The 12,000-nt window shown below is 44.8% G+C and overlaps 1 protein-coding gene across 2 annotated transcripts in view; it reads right to left on the bottom strand.

Moving 5' to 3' along the window:
• LOC117604762 (Fanconi anemia group J protein homolog) overlaps positions 1–12,000 on the bottom strand; it is a 72,596-nt gene extending 60,596 nt beyond the window's left edge. Inside the window, exons 1-4 of one of the 2 annotated variants that reach the window (XM_034325194.2) lie at positions 11,835–12,000; positions 2,994–3,981; positions 2,703–2,924; positions 2,234–2,629 (exon numbers count right to left, since the gene is read on the bottom strand). The gene's annotated coding sequence lies outside the window, so the exon portion shown is untranslated. Of the gene's footprint in view, positions 1–1,408; positions 1,555–2,233; positions 2,630–2,702; positions 2,925–2,993; positions 3,982–11,834 lie in introns of those variants that run through there. The other variant, XM_034325195.2, reaches the window with a different exon arrangement.

Below are 12,000 nucleotides of genomic sequence, written 5' to 3'. Positions count from 1 at the left end.
GATCTGTTCGTCCGAGGATAGCTTCTACCGATTCTGAACGAGATAAGAGCTGGTTTTTCATTGTTCTTCGAGGATCGTTCGATACCGTGACGAATTTCGGTCGAAAATCAAAGAATCCCTTCGGGATGAACAAAAAATTGACAGAATTATTTCATTTAGAAAAAGAAAATTGTATAGTTGCCTAAGCGTTGAAATTCGCACGTCGTTAACGATAATAACGCTTCGACGAGGAAATAAAACGGTGATAATTATCTTCCGATTAATTTTCCGCAACTATTTGCCGGGAAAATCATAGGTGCACGTGTTGCACACGAAGCGAGTCACGTTTCAAGATTTTCCCGCATTCTGTACCGGTAGCGACGCATTCCTTTTTTCCCTTCCGTCAAATGAATTCCGCAATCACCGGTACGCGTAATATATCCTAGCTAATTTATTACCGATACTTCAAGGCTGTAAATCACGCTTTTTCTCGCGGGGATAATTATGCAGGGGAAAAAAATCCTTTCGGTTTACGTCTTCCTTTCGTTTTCCTACCAACTACTATCATTGAAAAATTACTTAATATTATATATCATAGAGGAAATTTAATTTCATAGAACCTGTTTCATTAGATGCAATTTACGAGTTGCAATATGTGATTCAACTTAATTAAAATTTATCTTTTTTGCAGTCTTTAATATATTTAAACGGTTAGTTTGAATAATTTCAGCGACGACTGTAATTATACAATTGTATAATGATACATATATTATCAATTCCAGTGACGAAGATAAAAAGTTTCAATTTGCAATTGTATCAAACTGAAATATTATTAAAGAAACATTACAGGAAACCAGCGAGAAGGCGATTTTATCGAACACCGACTCGTTACCTATTAAATTTATCACGTGGCACCGATTAAATTCGCACCAGGCGAAAGTCTGGCCGCAATTACGTTATATTTTACGCCTGGCGACGCGAGCCGCTTTTTAATCGAAAAGATAAAACACCGAACGCGTTTTCTTCCCGCTATCGCTTAAGATCTTTCATAACTTTTTAATCGAAGTTATTAATAAAATTGATCGATGCCATTTATAACAAGGTAGCCGTCGCTGGTGTTTGCTAATTTCCTATTATTGTATTTATTATTTATTGCGACACGTTGCACGATTTTTATTACTTTCGTGTGGTTAAAGGAACGTCTCGTATAATTGATTTAATACCACGTTTCCCGCGATCGCGATCATTAACCGTTTGAGTCCCATTGTTATCTTCTCTATCATTTTTATCGAACAAAACTTGAAATATTTATAAACTCATAGTAGATCTTATGAATAAACAATTTAAATGAAAGTAACAGTTATCATTTATGACACTGGTGTTTATCAAAACATATTGGATGAACTCCTTTTTTTAATTTTATATTTACCTTCTGCGTTGCTTCGTTTAATAATTTTAAAACACACAGTTATTAGCGATGATAAGCACTTATGGAACAATACGTCCGATCACTTTGCCAACTGTAATTAGTATGACAATCTTCGAAATCGGTTATCGCGCTGTTTAGCATTTTTCTACCGTGTTTTCCCAATAAACATCTGTGGTTTATTTTCATCCACCCTGCTGATCAATAAGGAAACATTTTCATGAAAAACTTATTGAAAATAAAATTCTGCAGATGTCTAAAACGGGCAGCGCCAGTGTCGCGTTTAAAGTGGACAGCGCCCGCGTTTTGCCGGAAAAAGTTGGAAAGAAAATCCGAGGAAGTGGTAAAAACGAAGGGCCAGAAACGTAACAGGGAATGTGTGGCTGGAATTAAGGCTGAGCAGGAATGAAGGATGGTGGATGGGGTATGAGGAGAGGAATGGTCCAACGACGCCAAGGGGTGCAGGGAGTACCGGTAGAGAATGCCAGAAGACGACTGGTCACCGCTGATGGATGGAGCTCAGTGTCTTCATTGGCGTCGAACCTGTCTACATTTCTAACGATACTATTATCATTTCTATAAAATTCACATAGGTGATTCATTCAATTAGAAGCTATGAAAGTTTGTTTAAAATTCTTTCCTAGGAACTTAAAGATATTATCAATGACAGATGATTGATTACAGATGAATAAATTAAAAATTGATTCTTTATAAAATCAACCCCTGTAAGAACCCATCGAAAATCAATATATATATTCGAATTTATATACCATCTGGGATAATGAATTGTCTTAATTAAATATTAATAATAAAAGTAGAGGACGGTACCTTAGAAGAAGGAGAGTTACCCTGGTTGGCGACGCTGATGGTCAGAGACCAGGAACGTCCAGTTTTTCACGAAGAGACAAGTGTTGCCCGACACCATTGCCCCCTCGCGAAAACCACGTTCACGTGTGCTACCTGCTCCAGAGGGATCCTCTGACTAGTGACGTGCTTCCAACGGCCGGTCGGACAGGTAATAACGACTCGGAGGTCGTTTTCTCGGCTTTGCCTCGCCTGACATCCGCTTCATCCGTTTGATCCCGTTGCCGGCATGTCGGCGGAGAACGAGGAATTAATTAAATTGTTGCTGGGTAGCTTCGTCTGGAGGGGGTTGCTAGATTTTGCTGACTTTCGGTCGAAGATCAGGGGGTTCGATTCGATCAACTCCACCCTAATGACGTTCTGTTCGAATTAATTACTCCTTTATACGTATTTACTGATGATTTTTAATTGAAATTTAAATTAATATACAAACCTGAAAGTGTTCGCTTCTTAACCCTCGAATGGCGGACCATGAAGAGAGCCCCAATTTTAATTTCATTTTAAATTATACACTGTTCCTTTAAAAATTCTTCTTCTTCAAGGGTTAATTGCATCGATAAATTTAAGGAACGATTTCCAAAATGGTGCTAACGCGTCCGTTTGAACCGTGCCGTGGAATTTCTTCCGGGGATTTCGAAAGAAGAGGAGGTGATTTCTAAAAGAAGAAGGATTTTCAAAGTCGTTAACCGGCGAACAGTGAACGGGGAATAAACAAAAAGCTGACAAGTTGCTTCCGGAACGGTGTCGTCTTTATCGGCGATCTAATTGATCGCGAGAGATCGAGGCAGCCTCGTATAAGGTCACGCCGGCCTTCGCTGAAATTCCGGTTCCCTCTTCAGCTTCCTATGGTCCGTGCAAACGGCTGCTTAAGGTCTCGACCGAATCGTTGGATCGTATCGGCAGGCATGCAACAAAGCGGAGAAAAGTGAGCGAAGGCCAACGGTTATCTCGAAGAAGGAAGAAGGAACTGCGAGTGCTTTTAGATTCGCTCCAAGTTATCTTCGGCTTCGAGCCATCCTCGATCAGCGTTGGACAGAAATTTCGATTAGTTCTCTTAAATAAACGAAACATACCAATAAGTTCTATTGCCATAAACAATTACCAGATGGGTCTTCTTCCTGTATAAACCAAACACTTTCTAAAAACCATCATTCTGTGTCCATAGAAATCAGTCACGGATAGATCAAACAATTCTCAGGTATCCTAAAATGTCAGAACCATTGTCTCAGGGAATCTCGTTCGTTGTTCCTCGTTTTCCATGGGATCCCATAGAATCAGCCGTGACAGCATTAAGACGGCAGACCAACAGGGTGCAAGGGGTTCCGATTACGCCACGTTCATCGGTTATTAGTTATTAAAGTACGCGTCGGCCATTACGCCGGCTGTTCGAGGAACCTCCGTGCACATCCGGGCTTAATAGAGTTTATTGTTTTACGAGCCAATTATAGATTACTTTTACGAGGCGACCGACTCGGGCTACAGGCTAATCGTACGTTTCTAATGAATCTAACAAAAAACCCTCACAAATTTCGTGACCCTGCCCCGCCGTCCAGCCGCCATTAACTTCCTCCTCCATCCCGCCGTGCCACAAATTTTATCTGCTCCTCTTCGGGGCCGTTATCAGACCCCCTCTGCCCGTTCCCGGATCGCTGGAATAGTTTTCCTCTGATGTTGAAACGGTGTGTTTTCGGTTCTCTTCGCGGTCCGCTTCGCTGAAAGTGAAGAAGAGACGATGTAGAGGAATTATTTTATAAAAGTACAGGATGAATTTTGTTAAAGTCCTGCTGCATTTTCCAAGGCAGTCTAGCATCGGCAGTAGTTTCGTCTCGGGAACGACGAGCGTTGCATCGCAGCCGGTGCAATATCCCCGTCTCGAGGATGCACGACGGGGTCCGCGGCGCTCGATCTTATCTGACGTCGAGAAAAGAGTTGAGAGGATATTTCGTAGTTTCACCACGTTTTCGGTTTTCGTGCGGTCGAAAGCAAAAGGAAAGGGGATCCGTCCCCCTCGTGGAAGGGAGTACGTGCACCGGAAACCGTGCACGAACCGCGCTCTTTTTTATCTCGAATGCATCTGACACCCGCGCCTTCGTCGGCCACAGACCCGTCCGCGATGATATGCGCATCTCGCGTGCTCGTCTGCCTCGATCTACGAGCCAGCTCGCTTCGTGATTTCGACCTGGACCCAAAGGGGCCACTGGTCCACCGGAAGCCAAGGTTGTGGATGAAACTCGGCAGTTTATTAAATTTTTCATTATTCGGCTGCCATGGATAAATTAAAACGGTGTTAATTATGAAAATTATAATAGACGTCGTTTTGAGGGGTTGAATCACTCTCGTTTGAAGCGATCGAACGATCGTGCAATCGCAATCGCGTTTCGCGGCCTTCGTGGTCTCGCAGCGGCGTAAGCCAGAAGGTCCTTACCCAACGCGGAGATCGGCCTTAATTAACTCCGGAGTCGACGAAGAGGCGAGCTCGTTTGCGGGCCCGAGGACGTCCAGACCCTCTGGGTGGCCGTTGGGTGGCCACGGATTCCAGTTTCTCGATAATTGGTCGAGGTGTTTCGACACCCGACCACACCGGCCTCCGAGTATGAGGAATAAATCGACGATCCTGTTCTATCTCTTTCCATCCCACGGATCTGTTGGGTGATTTAAGGGACGCTCGAGAGAGAGAGAGAGGAAAGGGTTGAGAGATGGCACGATACCGGGGGCAGATGACACCGCGAGAGGCGCCTGCTTACGATCGTTATGACGCCGAAAGAGGACGATTAATTTGCTTAATCCTTATGTCCGGTCGACTGGGAGGTCCGGAAGAGGTGAGAACATGTTTTGAAATTAACAGCGACTCGCACGCTTCTTTACGTATGTAATCGATAATTGTTATTATCATTGGAATATTGAAATATATCTTCTTTTACGAATCTAAAATCACACCGACTTTCAATCTATGCTTGAATTATTCAATTTCTTATTTATCGTTCGATGAAATATATCTATCTAGTAGATAGGGTGCATAAGTGGCGTGTTGGAATACATTAGGCCGAAAGTGAACATCGAATCAAAGAAATCCGCGATGTGTGTAATTGACCGTAAAGAAACTACGGCCCGCCCGACGAATATCTTGATTAAGCCGGTAAAAGCTGATCAGAATGAACGGTCGCGAGCATTAATCTCAACGGTGTCGGTGTGTCTGCAATTATAGAAACGTCGAACCGTTTGCTGGCAAAAAAGGGAACCAGACCGAAGGACTCTGTACCTCTGCGATCGTTTCCTTTGGCCTTCGTCACTGAAATAATTAATCAACGATTAACGCATAGCTTGCAATCAGAGGCTGAAAGAGAGCTCTTTAATATGCATGAATCGGTTCGACTTCACAGACCGATATCGTCGATTTATTTCACGGTTAAATCGAACAGATTTCCGAACTCTGATTTCTCGTACATCAGAGGAGTCCTTAATAAAGATACTTCCTGTCTTTTATTTATTTAATCCATCCGTTTGCAGAGATGGAATATAGAAAGCTTAAGAATAGTAACGTATAATTATGGAAAAATTCTAACGTCTACTATATTAGTTCTTGTACGCGAGGCTGAAAATCAACAGGACGATCTCGGTGAAGGCAGGATTTCGAACGGTTCGACTGTTCCCCGGTCTAAAACGTTTCGATTCCCCGTGTCCACGTCGTCCAGCCGGATCTAATTGCATCGGTTCGGAACGATCCCGCAGGGACACCGTAAAGCCGATCTCCGATCGGTCTCGGTAAACGATCTGTATTGGCGGTCCCGACGTGATCTTATCTCGAGCAACGGCGGTGATCTCGCTTTGGTCGCCGTATTCTCCGCCGATGTCTATCTTTTCGACACCCTTACCGATAAAACCGGCGTTCGAGCGAGCTCGGAACCGGCCGATCTCTCTATTCCTGCCATGCCGTCGTGTCCCAACGGTTGCCCGTTCCTCTTCCTCTTGCGACTCCTTTGGGACCTCGATCAGCCGAATTTCTATAACTATCGGAAATGTTCTTTTTATTAATTTATTAAACAATACAAGGATTAATTTCCTCTTCAACGACCCCAGAAATGGAATTTCGTGATCCACGAAAAATCTAAGAATCTCCGAATTCGTCACGAGGATCCAGGGTGATCGATAGTCCACGTATTCGCGACCACACTCGCATAGGGGATGAATCCTTCGAGCGAGGGTGAGTCCTGTTCTACTCTAACGCAGCTGACTCATCTCCATCAGAGTGGCGTGTATCGGTATCGCCCCACGTGTTATCGCGTTCCATCTCAGCCCTCGTTTCGACCGCCTTTCGCAGAACTGCTCGTTTTCCACGCTCGACCCGTTTCTGACCACCCTACTCGCGTTTATTCGTTTGTGAAATTAGTGCTGGTTTTGTCGTGTCTCTCGACCACTCGAAATTCGCTCTTCCGTGATCTACGAGACAGGATAGCGCGATTGGTGTAACTAGGGGAATGGTTTCCAAAATAACCATTGGGTGTAGCAATTTTATTTTTAATGAAATCAATCCTTGGTAGCGAGATAGATTGAAATCCTGCTTCGATCGCAAACTTTATAAAACGTCGGGAGCCGTGAATTTTGCAGAGCAATCTGATTGTAGACGGGATCGAGGATCAGGCTGATGACGTGAGTCAATTGTCACGCGAGCTGACTGAATCCAATCAACCGGCGACGCCCTTAATGTCGGATTTTAACAAGCGGCTTAATCCTTTCCCCCTGTTTCTCACTCTTGTCATTTTTCCCTTACAGTCTGGCTCTTCCCTTCCCTTCTTCTATATATACCAAAGGTGAAACACAGGAACATAGCAACGTTGTATTTTAAAAATACAATATTGCAGCATAAAATTTTAATGAAATTAAAACGCAGGAAATAAAATAACGGTGTAAAAATTTGACCTTTCCTTCAACCCTTCGCCTGATCGTTTCCTTCGTCTACCTATCCCCTCGATTCATCAGCCAACCCACCATTCTCTGCCATTCTTCCGCCGATCCGTTCCCTCGGCGTAGTCTGTTTCTCTTGCCGTCAAAAAGTGCGAAAGCTTAATTGGAGGAATTGGATGTTACGCTCGGCTGCACGCAATCAGATGATCCCCGCAGAAAATCCGAGCAGCAGAAGCCGGAGGGAAAGGGAATCAGCCAGAGGCTAAGGGCTGAAGAAGAAGGGATAGGAGGTAACAAACGACGAGGAAGCGCGTAACCAGCATAAGGGGCTTTCCAGCTTCTGGATTATACGGAGAAGGTCGACGGACAACTTTATACGAGGCGGTCGGTCAGCTAAGCGAACCGAGTTAGCCGGTAACCGGTCGCTTGCTAGCTCGCTATCGATCTCTCGATCGCGATCCCTTCATCTCCACGCGTCGAAGATCTTTCGTCGATCCTTGTGATTCCATTCGATCCAGGCCCTCTTAATCTCAACCTTGCAGAAAATCATTTTTCCACGTGTTAAATCGCAAATTTCTTGCAAATTTTTATTCTACTATGTAATGGATTTTCGTATCCGTCGATCCTGGCAATTCCACTCGATCTCAACCTTGCAAATTTCTTGCAAATTGCGATTAGAAATCATTTTTATTCTTCTCTCTAATGGATTTTCGTATCCGTCGATCCATTTCTTCGAAACGTTACGTATATATTCGAAGGATGTATTACACCCGATCAATCGTGTCTCTCCACTTGCTGCCCTTCGTACTCCAATTATTCATCGATTCGATATTGGGTCGCGCGTTTCGTAAAATTGCATCGAAAAACAGCGAGCAATAGCGAGCCGTATTAAACGGGCAAATTAAAAATCGGTTCAACACGTAAACGCAACGAACATGTGTCATCGTTTCCATGATTTCACCGCGATATCGAAACACCAGTTCCGTTGAAACGGGAAAACACGGCTGCGATTATTCACGACGATCAGCCGTCGATATGAAATTAAATCGTGTAAATAATTTCGTGAAAATCCCTGTCCGTGATATTCCGATCGTACGGAACGATGATTTTATGGATACAAGAATATACATCCTATTTCACACGGGTCTATAATTTTCATTTAAAAAATCTTTCTCGATCCCGTTGTAATTGTTTAATACGAATATCGTACGGAGATCGCGCGAAGAGCCGCTTTGTTCCGCGTCAAACTTCGTTCCTTCGCCAAAAGCGAGATCTTTCGGAGTGGTTAGAGATAAATCGATTCGAAAGCGGCGAGTATTCGAGTTAATTAGGCCGCGTTAAAATTAGACTCTCGTATATTTCGTCACGGTTCGCTCATAACCAAGTGCCAGCTGATAAGATCAGCTCAAACGAAGTTTCGTGTTAATCGAACAAAAAATACGTAGTACTTATCAAAGTCCCTGTCGTACCGTGCGTTAAATGTTTAAAATTCCACTCGACTCATCGGTTTAAATAACCCAATTATTTAAGGAGTTAAATTGCAAGACTAAAAAAACCATCGAACCGATCGAAAGTCGTGTTCAATCAGTTTTCTCGGTTGAACGTTCGGTGGATGATCCGTGGAAGAAGCGTTTCCCGGTTCCCGCTGGAAGACGATCTCGATCGATCCGGGGACTAGATAACGTCCAGCCGAACCGTCAGGTTCCAAAAGAAGCCGGCAGCTGTGTCTGGCTCACCTGTTGTCTCTCGGCCTAATTACGTGGCCCGATATAAAGCGGCGTGCACGCGGACACGAGCACGCCGTTATGCGGCGTGCATGCGCCGAACGCGGACAAGATTTATCGACTCGTTTAAACCCCTCGTCCGTCGGGGGGAAAGACCACACAAGAAATTAGCCAGGAGTAAGGAAACGCTGGCTTAATTCCGTTAGCACCTTCCGGCCCGGCGAACGATTATCGCGTTCTTCGGGATCTTAATTTTTCTCTCCTTTTATTATTTTTTTTAACTCCATCCAAACCGGATGTTATCGGTTAATTTCGAAGCAGGTTCATTTTTACCGCGATTTTTCTTCATTTGCGGTTGACCGAGGATTCGGTTGAAATTGAAACTTTATGTAATAGTCTAGAGCGGTCTAGATATACTCGTCAAGAGTAAGAACGCGTGCTGGCTAACGTACCGACCCCACCAAGATATTAATCGCGAGTGTCTCATCGTTTTGCATAATTTTGTAATGCATCCCGTCAACGGTCGATAGCATCTTTCGCACGGCGAGAGGACGCACACGTGGGTGTTTTACGCGGCGATACCACACGGCTCCTGTCCCCGCCTGTTTACGTAAGCCTTGATGGATTGGAATTAGCTGAGAAAATTTATATAGCTCGTTGTCACCACCAAAGATAGTCCCTCAACTTTGTCATTTGAACGTGTTCGCATCAAGAAAGATATGCTGGCCATTTCCCTTTGGCCATGTGTCAGCATTCGAGACAGCGTTTCTAAAAGTGTGCCCTCGCGCAGACTGTTCGTTGCGGTTGAAGAAAATAAGAAGACAGACATCTCCGACGGAAGATGAAGTTCGTGTAACGAGCCGTTGCTCGTTAAAGGAAGAAATAAAAGAAACCGCGGCAGCCAGCTAGTCGAAAGAAAACACACGGATATTGTAATCGTTTTGCTCGACAATTTAACGGGTCGTCGAGTTGTACCGAGATGCTTCGTGTTTCATTTCGCATTTTCGATTAGCCGAAACAACGCGACGTTCCCTGTCTACTCTTTTATTAAAGACTCTCTATTTATTCTCGACGACGGATCTTGCAAATCTTTCTCTTCTTCGTTTTCTCGATATCTGGATTTTTGGTCCCCATTTTTCTTCTTTCATTTATCTCTTCGTCCCTCTTCTTTTTCCTTAAAATTTCATCAACTTCTCCGAACGTTTCCTTCGGCTTTTTCTCTCATTGTCCCCTTATCTGCCCGTCTGTTTCCCCATTTTCCACGTTCCCTTTCGTTCCTTCGATATCTCCTTCCGTACGCGGTAGTTTTCTGCTCAGCCCGTGTACGGTGTCCCCGGTCGCCCGGCCTCTGGCTTTCGACGGCAGTCTCGGCAATAAATTTTCGCGCGCCGACACCGAGCAATATTTCCTTGCCGTTTGTACGCGCCAGTTCCTCTTTTTGCCGGGTACCCGGTACACGCGGATAAACGCGCTGCGTATTACGGTTAAACGGCGAGAAAAAAACCCCGCCGCCCCGTACCATTTCAATTTGCGAAATGGCACTGCACTCCGCGCCACTGCTACCTGCGCCCGTTGCTCTTGCTTGTCGTTGCTCTCCCTTTGCCACCGTAATTGCCTTCGCCGTTTCATATGTTGCGTTTCGCGAATACCGTCGTTGGTACCACGAAACTTGCAGCTCGCGATTCGAGAAACTTCCCCTTTCCGGGAAACGAGTCGTTCAGCTCGAATCTAGATACCAAAAGTGTCGATAGTGTATTTAAGACAAGATTTCATCGCACGAACGCGAGAGACGACAGGAAAATTGTCGGTATTAGTAGAAATAGGAAAAGGGCACGTGGTGCGTTTTTATCGCTGTTTCCGTTCCCGGTTCCCGCGCTCCTCCGACGACAATGGCACATAAAATCGGCCAACAATGTAACGGCCGGGTTATTAAATTATGCTCGTTAAGAAGATTTCAGTTTGAAGCGGCGCGTTTAACATTCTGTTCATACCTTTGCTTTGTCTTTGAATCGCTAGGATCCTGCAGGATCGACGACCCGTTTCCCCAGCGTCAATGAGGAATTTCTTTCTCTCCCCGTTCATGAACCTAACTATTTAACTTTCCTCCTCGACGAATATGTTGAGAGATATTTAATTTATGAATGACAATGGTACCTGTTCTCGGCAAGCTTTGTTTCCCAGTGTCTCGAGCTAGACCAAGGTCCATTGTGAACTGGTAGACATAAATCCTGACGATCGAAAGCTTTTTCCTCGGGTCTTCACGTTTTTCCTCGATGATTCTCATGATAATTATTATTTACGGGATCCCGTAACGTTACGTTATTCACCGATCATTTTTTCCATTCGTTCCTTCTTTATGTGTCCTCTTTAACGCCGTCGACTTCTCATCGTGACTTCCTGCTTTTCAGTCAGGTTTGTTCCCATTTTTGTTAATATATGACCTTTGTTGTTACCTTTCCCATAATTGTTGCTTTCAGCCGCGATCTACGCCACTTTTTTTTTTTATCAATTTTTAAGATCGTTACCGTGATCTCTTCTACCGTTTTGCAACGCAATTTCATAGATACAAGAACGTCTCGTTGACGAAACGTATCTAGAAATCCCTAGAACGATTTCCCCCAGGGAGTAGAATCGGGCATTGAACGAGCGTAGCTTCGGCTCCCGCCTCGCGCTTATCCGGCGCGCTTCGTCTAATCGCAATAAACGGAGAAAGAGGAGAGCCGTTAAGCAGAAAAATATGGACACCGGCACGGAGGGGTGCAAACGACGTGCAAGGGGAGAAGGGCGGGGTGAGAAGGGTGGCCGCCGCCACACACATGCTGCGCCAAGGCGTCCGTAACGTCTTTTAATCACGAAATGAGCCGGCTCTCTTCAAACGACCAGGGGCCCGTGGTCCTCTGGTTGGCCGAATTAAGTAAATCAATAAATAACGAGGATACCTCGGCAACACCTGCGCGCCTCTCTTCGTCGGCACCGAGTAACAGGATTTACGGCGCAAGGCGCCGCGTCGCGCCGATTCTTCCTCCTCCTCATCCTCCTCTTCTTCTTTTTCTTCCGACCCTTCTTTCGCAGCCATGAGACTTCGTATCATTCGTGCGAATTTCG

Source organism: Osmia lignaria, chromosome 5, assembly GCF_051020975.1.
Source record: "Osmia lignaria lignaria isolate PbOS001 chromosome 5, iyOsmLign1, whole genome shotgun sequence".
In the NCBI taxonomy this organism is placed as follows: domain Eukaryota; kingdom Metazoa; phylum Arthropoda; class Insecta; order Hymenoptera; family Megachilidae; genus Osmia; species Osmia lignaria.
The sequence above is the reverse complement of the archived record's forward strand: the minus strand, read 5'-3'. Positions and strand labels throughout refer to the sequence as shown.